This window comes from Anabrus simplex, chromosome 3 (genome assembly GCF_040414725.1).
Source record: "Anabrus simplex isolate iqAnaSimp1 chromosome 3, ASM4041472v1, whole genome shotgun sequence".
Taxonomy (NCBI): domain Eukaryota; kingdom Metazoa; phylum Arthropoda; class Insecta; order Orthoptera; family Tettigoniidae; genus Anabrus; species Anabrus simplex.
In genome coordinates, this window is record NC_090267.1 from 255,438,638 (window position 1) to 255,450,654 (window position 12,017).

Below are 12,017 nucleotides of genomic sequence, written 5' to 3' on the forward strand. Positions count from 1 at the left end.
TGACAGCACTCACGGTTTCGTTCAAAAGTTTGGGAGGTATGGTTGTTCTGGTCTTGGATGGAATATTTCACGGCAGTCACTGCAACCGCTCTTGTTAATGTCCTATCAAGGTTAAAGGTATTGCAGAACTTGAGAAAAAAATAGAGGAATTGTTCCTCTAGCACCAACCATGAATCCGATGACATCGATATCATCCAACTTGCACTCTTGATAAAATACGGTGGCTTCTTTTCTTAAATACTCGTTGCTTTCTTTTTCTCATGAACCTCACTCGGTTGTTTCGGTCGTTTAGAATCTGATTGTCGTATCTATTACAAAGCCCTTTTGATGGTCTTTGAAGGCTATCATGTCGATTTGTCGGTTGCTGCCAGCAACAGAGAGAGGATGAAGTTCCTCGAGGTTTGTAAAACACGAGTTCCTTAACGCTTTAACAATGGCAGATTATATTATTTTAATTGTCATAACTGTTCTTGGATAAATATTTTAGTCATTTCTCAATTATTTATGTTTTTGTTTCAGTTTTTACATTATCTCTTGCAATATTTAATTTACTTTACAACTGTTTGAAGTTTAATGTCTGAGTTCGTTTAAATGTTTTAGTCCACGTAAAAATCACTTCTTATTCTTCTTCTTTTGCAACCGCTTGTCCCACACCTGTGGGGGTCGCGGGTGCGAACTGCGTCGCATATGGGGATTTGGTCTTGTTTTACGGCCGGATGCCCTTCCTGACGGCAACGCTATGTGGCTGGATGTAATCACTATTGTGTGTTCTTGCGGCGGTTGGTAGTGTGGTGTGTTCTCTGAATATGACGAGGAGAGTGTTGGGACGGACACATACACCCAGTCCCCGAGCCAGAGGAGTTAATCAGAAGCGATTAAAATCCCCGACCCGGCCGGGAATCTTACACGGCACTCTCTGAACCGAAGGCCAGTACGCTGACCGTTCAGTCAACCACGTAAAAATCACTCCTCTAACACCTCAAGCATTAGATATTAATTTGGAGTACTGTTTTAAAATCCTAGTAAATAAAATACCTAGTGTTTTCTTGGTCCAGTTACATGTAAATTAACGAAATATGCTCTTAAACTGGGCAGAATATATAATCAATCAATCAATCAATCAATCAATCAATCAATCAATCAATCAATCAATCAATCAATCAATCAATCAATCAATCAATCAATCAATCAACATAATGTATTATAAGAAAGTGATAAAACTTGAAATATATGGTACCATACATTGTACGGCAGCATCTTTAACTATGCCACAGTTGCAGAGAAATAGCACTTTTCACACAGACAAATGACGAAACATGCGCGCTTTAATTTGTGTTTTGTTTTTATACTTTGTTTTGAAGTTGTATAATTCTTCTAATTAATCTGCTTAATCTCCAGGGTTGGTTTTCCCCTCGGACTCAGCGAGAGATCCCACCTCTACCGCCTCAGGGGCAGTGTCCTGGAGCTTGAGACAATGGGTCGGGGGATACATCTGGGGAGGATGACCAGTACCTCGCCCAGGCAGCCTCACCTGCTATGCTGAACAGGGGCCTTGCTGGGGGATGGGAAGACCGGAAGGGATAGGCAAGGAAGAGGGAAGGAAGCGGCCGTGGCCTTAAGTTAGGTACCATCCCGGCATTTGCCTGAAGGAGAAGTGGGAAATCACGGAAAACCACTTCCAGAATGGCAGAGGTGGAAATCGAACCCACCTCTACTCAGTTGACCTCCTGAGGCTGAGTAGACCCCGTTCCAGCCCTCGTACCACTTTTAAAATTTCGTGGCAGAGCCGAGAAACGAACCCGGACCTCCGGGGGTGACAGCTAATCACACTAACCATTATACCGCAGATGCTGAAGTTGTATAATTCTGAAGAAATATTTCAAGTACATCCTCCAGGGACTACCCAGCTGTTATTTCCTTAGAACATTATTTTCAAGAATGTCTTATAAATTTGCTATTCCTTATACCACCTGATGTGTTGTTTTCTCTTCCTTCTGTTGTACTGATCAATTATTGTTTCACCATACTTAAAAATGTTCTTCGGATTTCTAAGCCGTCCTCCTTATATTCAGCAATCATCTCCAGATCAGTACCTGTTCATGTATTAGACGTATTAAACATTAGACATACTGTATTTTCCTTTTGTTAATTGTTTTACTTCGCACTAGCTCAGGTAGTTGGTGATGATGATATGCGAAAGCCCTAGAACTGGGAATATAGCAGCCGAGGCCTTAATTAAGGTGCAGCATCCATACTTGCCTCATGTGAACATGAAAATTATTACAATAATTTAGACGTCTGACGACAGTAAGGTTCGAACCTGTTATCACTTGAATGAAATTTCATTGTTACTCGACCCGTATCAAGTAGGCACACTCATGGTATTACTGATTTTTTTCGTAAAAAAAAGAGGCTTTTCTTGCTAACATTATTCTTCTTTCAATTTTGTCTATACATCCGTTGTTGTTTATAACTATGAACAACAACAACAATAATAATAATAATAATAATAATAATAATAATAATAATAATAATAATAATAATAATGTTATTTGCTTTACGTCCCACTAACTATTTTTTAAGGTCTTCGGAGACGCCGAGGTGCCGGAATTTAGTCCCGCAGGAGTTCTTTCACGTGCCAGTAAATCTACCGATACGAGGCTGTCGTATTTGAGCACCTTCAAATACCACCGGACTGAGCCAGGATCGAACCTGCCAAGTTGGGGTTAGAAGGCCAGCGCCTTAACCGTCTGACCCACTCAGCCCGGCAAAACTAACTATTAACAAAATGAAATGAATATCATATCTTTTATGTTAAGGAAACAGAGCCCCCAGTACCATCATTCAGGATCTGATTTACAAGTTAAATTTTTACCTTCCTTTCATATTATTTTTACAATTCTCCAGTTATGATCTCAACCTAGCTTAACCACTACCCTCCCTGACGGTTATACCGTAAGACGTCGTGACTCCATTGTTCACCAATAACAAGGTGGTTTGTTGATATCTCCTTTGTGCGAGGCAAGCCCTTATTTTCACCTGTCTTATATTGTGAAGCTAATTAATCGTTTCTCTTCCCTCAAAGGAGAGGGTCCCACATCATAAAGAAGTTTATGTGTAATGCAATTTCCCTTCTTCTACGTCGACGTAGGGAGAAGCGTTAAAAATCAATTTCAGCTTCCCATTCTGGAACCGGCTCTTCCTTTGCTGGCTGGGATGATCGTAGTAAATTAAATGAAATTGTCTTTTGTGATCAAGAAGAGCATTTTAAACTCGGTAGCGAGAGCTGATTATGTGCGGAATTAGACAACGGCTGTGATGTGTTGTAAGGCTGCTGGCAAGGCGCCATTTATCCTTGCCTGTCCAATAATAAGCTCTCTCTCCCCTAAGAGTGAACGGCATTACTTTTTGTTGAATAAATGTAGTCTTACGCAGCGAATAAAGAACGACGTGACCTCCCATCTTAGATCTTACTGCCACGACGATTCACATTATCTTCTTATGCCAGTTCACTCCTCTATTACTGCTCTTGACCCTCTTCACTTCCAGACCTTACTGTTTTAACTTCGGGTTATTTATCATGATCTCAATTATCCGCGTGCTAGTACAAATGGAGTAACATTTTTCGACATTTTTCTTTAGCTAGTCTAGCTGTATGAAGTCGCACCAGCACTCGTGGATTTTCGGTGACGTTGAAATGGGTCAGGACTAAAACCCAGTTTCCTCTGGCTCTCCTATTTATTTATCCGATACCCTGATTCACCTAGGGTCAGGAACTACATTTTCCTGCGTCATGAATGAACGTCTGTCAAGCTGATGAAAATGATGACTACACTAAACATGCTATCCACGTCACCGCCGTAGGTTTGACAGGAAATATGAGAGATAATAATAATAATAATAATAATAATAATAATAATAGTAATAATAATACTTAAATTTTTACCTTTCTTTCATATTATTTTTACAGTTCTCCAGTTATGATCTCACCCTAGCTTAACCACTATTATTATTATTATTATTATTATTATTATTATTATTATTATTATTATTATTATTATTATTATTATTATTATTATTATTATTATTATCATTATCATTTCATTAAAGATAAATGGCAGACCCGTGGTGTTGTAGTGAACCTGAAGACTGTCATTTCCATTCCTAGTCAGTTAAGTTATTTTAATTCGGGACTGAAGGCTGAGCCCGTGAGACCAAATACGGACGTTTTAATACGGAGAGTGGAGGCAGCAAATCACGTCAATAAAGGAAGCAATACGACTGGAGATATCGGCACGCTGACCACATAACACTCCAATATCTACAAGCCTATTGCATGGGTAGTCATCTTGACAGGTCAAGGAACTTGATGACCAGTATTCGTTACGAGTAGGCCTAGTAAGGTAGTTATAACTCATACCTTGCTGACCATCTAGTCAAAGTCGAGAAGTATGTCGTTGTCGTCTGTGACAGAATAAAAAATGTCCAATTGAAAGGAAAGGCCTATAGGAGCGCCATGGGATCCACAATGATATATTAAGAGCAGAGTGGGATGTCGCGATGCCTGAGATTAGTGGTTTTTTGAAAGGAAATGCTGCGCTCGATGTGTGATGTTCCGAGGATGGGCCGGAAGAGCAACTTCACAAGGAGCAGACTTAACTGAAATAACAAATAAATTTCAAAGGCAGGACTACTCCGATATGGTCAAGCTATGCGCTGGAATGAGGATCATGTGGAAAGAAGAGAAGAGTAATTGGCATGGAGGAAGAAGGTAGAAAGTGAGAGGAAGGCTGAGAGGAACTATAGGCTGCGTGTTTAATCATCGGGGATGGGGGTGGGGACAATAAAACAGAACGATATTTGAGACACGGGCAAATAGAAACCCCTTGCAAAACACCTTGTCGACCCCATGTTCGTCAGATAATTCGCGGAGAAAGGAGAAGAAAATTCTTATCATATTAATAATAATAAGTAAAGTAAACTCGTGTCCTCATCCTGAGGTGATGCAGCTCTTTTCAGGCACACCCCCATTGGAGGTGAGCTGCATGTACCATTTAAACCACACACCAGCTCTCCTACTAGTTTTAAATTCCTGGACGTACCGGGAATCAAACCCGGGCCCCCGAGGACAGCAGCTAATAACACTAACCGTTACGCTACGAAGGCGGACATTAATAATAATAAAAATAAGAATTGAGAATGGAATATGAAGAAACCCACTGAGGCATGGGTTCAATATGCAAGTAAATTTCAGGTCCAGAGTACATGGAATAATTTATCTTCCGAAAAGAATGAGAAGAAAAGCAGGTTCAATGTAGTTCGAAGAACTGCATTCTCCATCGAGATGAAATCGAGAGATTGTAACTAGTAATCTACTAACTTAGCTATGCCGCGCAGTAACCCTGACCTCGTAGGCAACGCCCTGACTTAGGTGCTGGAATCCAGCTACTGCTTACAAGGGAACATACGGCCAAGTGTGTCCCTCCTTTTTTCTATTTGCTTTACGTCACACCGACACAGATAGGTCATTTGGCGATGATGGGACCGGAAAGGCCTAGGAATGTGAAGGTAGCGGCCGTGGCCTTAATTAAGCTACAGCCCTAGCATTTGCCTGGTGTAAAATGGGAAACCATGGAAAACCATCCTCAGGGCTGCCGACAGTGGGGTTCGAATCCATTATCTCCCGGATGCGAGCTCACAGCTGCGCGCCCCTAACCGCACGGCCAACTCGCCTGGTAAGTGTATCCCTATAATGGTCTTTAGGCAGTCGTATGTTTACTCAGCTTGTTATTCTAGCAGTAAATTACTTATTGCCATGGTATAAGCTTGCTATGTACAATCTTCATTCCCAGAAACGTCATCGCAGATAAATGTTAAACTCTCATTAACGGGATTCGTTTCTAAACACGTTCAGAATTTTTTAGGACAGATTCTACGCAGTTCGCGTATTCATTATTTAATTTTTCTTATTGGAAGAGTGGTGGTGATTAATCTGTATATTAAAAGAGTTTACTAAAAACAGCTTTGTCCAATCCGTCTGTTCGTTTGCTTCATTGTTGTTGTATACTCTCCGGAGTTACCTGCCGGTAAATTATGAGACATTGGTAAGTTTCTAAGTTCAATTAACTTCGAGTAATACTAAAATCAAGACACACCAATAATTGCAGGCGAACGCTTACCCTAACCCGCAATGCAGCAATGTTTGATTACTACCTGTCAAGCCGGAGAGTATATACTTCCTCTGATCACGGACGAATACTAATCTTTGCTTAATATTCTTTGATTCTTTAACCTGTCACAGCTTCCAAAATACTCAATAGATGGCAGAACGTTCCTAATAACTTACACAGGTCTGGTGACGCTCCCAGAATTCTTTGCGGCAGCGGCCCTATTGGGACCAAAAGTCTCCACTGTGCGTTATACAGTGCAGTGAGATTAAGTTGTCATGGGTTATTGTCTCGCTCCAAATTGTAGAAGTCATCCATGTAAAGGGACCAGATTATTTATATTTCCGAAAGATAAGAACAGGTGGGCAAAATGGGTTCAAAATTGCCGACCTGATAAGTGGCAGCCTACAGAACATTCGCAGCTGCGTAAGGTTATTATAACCTTTGCTACATAAAAGTGAATAATCACAAGGTTTAATTGTATTTGCTTTTGTGCTGCAGTGGTTAGGCTGATTAGCTGCCACCCATGGAGGCTCGGGTTCGTTTCCCTGCTCTGCCACGAATTTGAAAAGTGGTACGAGGATTGGAACGCAACCCATTCAGCCTCGGGAGGTCAACTGAGCAGAGGGGGTTCTATTCCAACCTCAGCCATTGGTGGTTTCCCTCTTCTCCTCCAGGCAAATGCCGGATTGGTATCTAACTTACGACCAAGGCCGCTTTCTTTCTCTTCCTTGTCTACCCCTTCCAAACTTCTCATCCGCCGACGAGACCCCTGTTCAGCATAACAGGTAACGCCGCCTGCGCGAGGTACTGGACATCCTTCCCAGTTGTATCCCCGGCCTAAAGTTTCACGCTCGAGGATCCTGCCCTTGAGGCGGTAGAGGTGGGATCCCTCACTGAGTCCGAGGAGAAAACCAATCCCGGACGACAAACGAATTTAGAAAGAAGGAGATAATAAGGTAAAATTTGCATAATTTTTCAATTATTATTATTATTATTATTATTATTATTATTATTATTATTATTGTTGTTGTTGTTGTTATTATTATTTAAAATATATATCACCGAGTAAGTGGCTGCGGGTCCTGCATTCGGTATGCATACGGGAGGTAGTGAGTTCGAACCACACTGCCGGCAGCCCTGAGGATGGTTTTCCATGGTTTCCCATTTTCACACCAGGCAAAAGTTGGGGATAACCTTAATTAAGGCCACGGTCGTTTCCTTCCCACTCATAACTCTTTCTTCTCCCATCGTCGCAAAAGGTCGTATCTGTGTCGGTGCGACGTAAAGCGAATTGTAATAATTGCGTCATCATCCCGTGGTGGTGCGGCTCTTTTTTTTTTACAATACACCCACAATAGATATGAACTGCATGTACCATTTCGACCACATACCATTCTTAAATTTCCGGCCGTACCGAGAATCGAACTCGGACCCGGAGGACGGTAATTTATTACATTGACCGTTACGCTACAAGCGTAGTTTACTAATATACACGTTTACCGGTATTCCTGTTACTAGAAATGCAGTCTCAATTGCTGGCTTTAATATTTATTTTAATAAGTCTAATGCTGTGTTGGCCTTAGCCTATATGTAATTATTTACATTTAACCGTCCACACTCCTTCGATTATTATACTACTTTGTTCATGCTTATATAAATTAGGCCTACTGGCTTAAACATTTATTATGATAATTTTGTCACATAGTCTGTTGTTAATGCCATTGCAACTGCTCACAATATATGAAAACCTAGTGCTCATAGTTGACAAAATATATACATCTTGGCATTATTTCACAATTCGCGAGTTATGGTAAAACTTTACTAATTTTAAGAGTTTTCTGATCTTATATCCATTTTTAAATCCGAAACTTGCCTGTATCCAACACGCAAATACTTTGGGGAACGCCCAGACTTAGTCCCGGTATGGCGTCTTCATAAGTTACATACAGTACGTGTCCCGACCTATGTTATTACTGACCGTAATGCAGAATCCAACATGGCGATTGTCTTGGGCCATTACCCTTCGCGTAGACTTGCAGTCTGCAGTGAAACAAGAGTAAAGCGATGGCCGTAAGCCGTAAGAAAAATAATAAACGTTCATACTGCTGATAACTTCGGTAAAGAGGAACTTTTATATTCAATATTAACTGTGTTTACAAAGTTGAAAACCACGAAATGATATTATTTATCGCATAAAAAAATATTAAAATCATGAACGCACATTCAATTCACATAAATAACCCAATAACAAGCAAAACTGAAAATCATAAATGTTTTCTACAATCTATTATTGCAACATAAAATATACTTAAAGAAATAACACAAAACACCAACTCCAGTACCACGAAGTGCCATTATCAATTACAGTAGTAAAGTACAGAAACCAACTTTAAATGTACATGTATGATGTATTTTTTAAAATGTTTACATTCAATGATATCGCTTAATATTGACGGAAAGGATGTATAATTAAGATGACACGTTATTTTCTAAAGAATGTAATAGGTTGTCAAATTTCAATATTTCGCATTGCCCTGTCTTTAGACCTGGGAGCTCACTGATAGGCTTGCTATCTTCACGTTGTTGGTCTGGACGTCCTTAGGAAGTTCCTTTGGAAAACAATCCTCAACAGCATTTATATAAGTGTTGATAAAATTACTTTTGATTTTAAAGTTGCAATAATTACTTTTCAGAAAATCTGGGCTGCCACAAGGACAAAGTTCCACACGAAACAAACTAATTTAAAACTAAAACTTTAAACACATAATAATAAATCTAAAGCTACAGAATAGTTCGTAAAAATCGAACTGGTAGCTGCACGGTTTGGGTCACGTAGCTGTCAACTTGCATTCGGGAGACAGTGGTTTCGAAACTCACTCTTGGCAGCTCTGATGGTGGTTTTCCATGGTTTTCTAACTTCACACCAGACAAATGCTGGGGATGCACCTTAATTGAGGCTACGGCTGCTTTCTTCCCATTCCTAGGCCGTTCCTGTCCCATCGTTGCTATAAGACCTATTTGTGTCGGTGCGACGTAAAGCAACTAGCAAAAAAAAAAAAAAAAAAAAAAAAAAATGAGATGACACCCAGCAATACATATTTATGTCTATTAGGCAATAAACATGAAAATCCACAGCCTTTTTCCAGTCATTCGACCGGGTCAGGAATGGAGTGAATGTAGCCCCGATCTAGCGGCGAGTATAGGAATTGTGCCGGCTGCCGAAGCCTATCGCACTCCTCTGGGGCAATGATTAATGAATGGCAGATGAAATGAAATGATATTGGAGAGTGCTGCTGAAATGAAATACGCCAGGGAAAACCAGAGTACCCGGAGAAAAACCTGTCTCGCATCCGCTTTGTCCAGCACAAATCTCACGTGGAGTGACCGGGATTTGAACCACGGAACCCAGCGGCGAGAGGCCGGCGCGCTGCCGCCTGAGCCACGGAGGATCCTTCATTTAGGTAATGAATAGCTGAATTGTGTAGAATTTGTCATAAAACAAACAGTTTTAGAAACGGACCTCTTTAGCAGAGTTGAACATTTACCTGTAATGACGTTCTTGGTAATGAATATTGTAGTCGGCAAGCTTACACCATCGCGAGGACTAATTTACTGCTAGGACAACAAGCTGAGTAAACATGAGACTGTCTGGAGACAATTATAGGGACGTACCTATCCGTGTGTTCCCCTGTAATGATGAGCTGGATTGCAGCATCTACATCAGGGTCAGTGCGTGGCATAGCTCAGTTAGGAAATTACAGGCCAGAGTCTAATTGTAGGTGATTTAATGATAATAGTAATTAAATCACAGTTATAAAAAATAAAGACATATCCGTACAGGCCACGGAGACCTCTGAAGAACATTAAAGTTAAAGTATTAGCACTAATTAGATGGAGTTGTTATTTCTATGTTCGTTCCACCGTTGGCCTCCGTTAATTAAACTAATACTCATCTGTCTATGCAGGCTGAGTAAATCTCACGGTGACGTGCCTTAAGATATTTATTTCTCCTTTATATCTTTCTAGATGGACAAAACACAGACCTATCACCTACGTTAGGTAACCTTTAACCACAACAACAATAATAATGGTAATGACAATAAGCATGGGATTGTTTAACACGTTTTGAGATATTTGTTTTAGTTTACGTACGAGATTGGAACACCGTAGCCAATCATTTTTCTGGGTATAAAAACGAGAACTCCTATTTCACAGACTGAAATACTGATACAAAGGATCTCTACTGATGAATACGCATAGACAAGAATTACTTTTCTTATTGAAATTAAGGACGTAGGCTGCGTGGTGGTGGTGGTGATTATTACTTTAACTCTTTGCTGCATGCAGTCTCAGACATCTTCAGAGCTGCCGAGGATGGGATTCGAACCCACCAAATCCCGAATGCAAGTTCACAGTTACACGACTCTAACCGCTCGGCCATATCGCTCGTTAGTGAATGAAGCAATGTCATTGAAACTACAATCTCTGATAATAGTAATGTTAGTGAAAATGTTGACCATGAAGTCGAACCCGATGGCCGTGAAACGGGGGCGGGGGCGGCTCCTAGAAAGAGAGATATGTACATGGTTATATATTTTATTGAAATGTTATGCACTTGATCTCATCTTTTGAATAAACTGCATGGTACTGTATTTTATTTTTTTGTGATATAAGGTGATGCTATTTTTGCTCAACAATATGACAAGACCTGGAGATAAATGTCTGTGCGACATCAGGCGTACACTTTACGTACTAGTACTGTTGTTCTTTACACAGCAAAGCCAAACTATAGAATTCATGGTAGGAACAAGGTTCGCATCGAGAAATGTTATATAATGTGTGTGTGTGACATAGTTGTTGGCTTAAGATAATACAAGTTCAGAGAATTCATATTGATCGATCACATTATCGATTCAATTCAGATTTCATTTCCATTCAGCTGGCAGTATAACCAGAACCGGGAGAGCTCCCTCCGTACTCCTCACCCCTGTAAAAAATCTATCACTAAAAAATGTGCGAGTAATGTACTGCACGGGCGTTTGCACTTCCAACTGATTAAAAATTATAAATGGTAAACGTTGTGTATTAATTTTATTCATAATAAACTTAGAACAAGCAAACAATTTTTGTGCAGATACAACCTGTGACAATAAAGTTCGGTGAATAGTCCTGTACTATCAACATAGGTAAACAATGCACGGCAGTGACCTTACTGTCCTTCGAAATAGTCCCCTCCCATAACTATGCCCTGCTGAGATCGGCGATACATATCCTGGAAACTTTGCAAGAAGGCTTCCTTTTGGATGGTGTTCAAAAGCCTCGTCAGTTTCGTTGGATGTCAGGAATATCGTCAAATCTCTTTCCTTTCAAAGCGTGTTTGATGAGTGACTTTTCGGCTCTGACCTTTTTCCGACGAGGGGATCTCGGAGAACGCCATTCCATGCTTTGCCGTTTCGTTTCTAGGTCGTACCTGAGACACCACGTTTCATCCACAGTGAAGATACAGTTCAAGAAATTTGGTATCGTTTGGACAAAATCCTGTGAAGCCTCTAAACGTGCCTGCTTCTGATCATCCGTCAAGTGATGTGGCACAAGACGAGAACACGTTTTCCTCTTCCCTAACTTCTGGGATTTGTCGCACGGATTCACGGCTAATCTGCACTTCATCCGCTATCCTCACAGTTAATCGCCGATCGTTCGTGATTAATGTCCTCACCTTCTCAATGTTTTCGTCACTGACGGCGGTCGCTGGTCTTCCGCTACCGGGGGTGTCAGAAACACTTTCCCGGCCGCCTCGAAAGCAGGCGAACCACTCGTACACACACTTCAAGGACAGTGCTTGAGCTT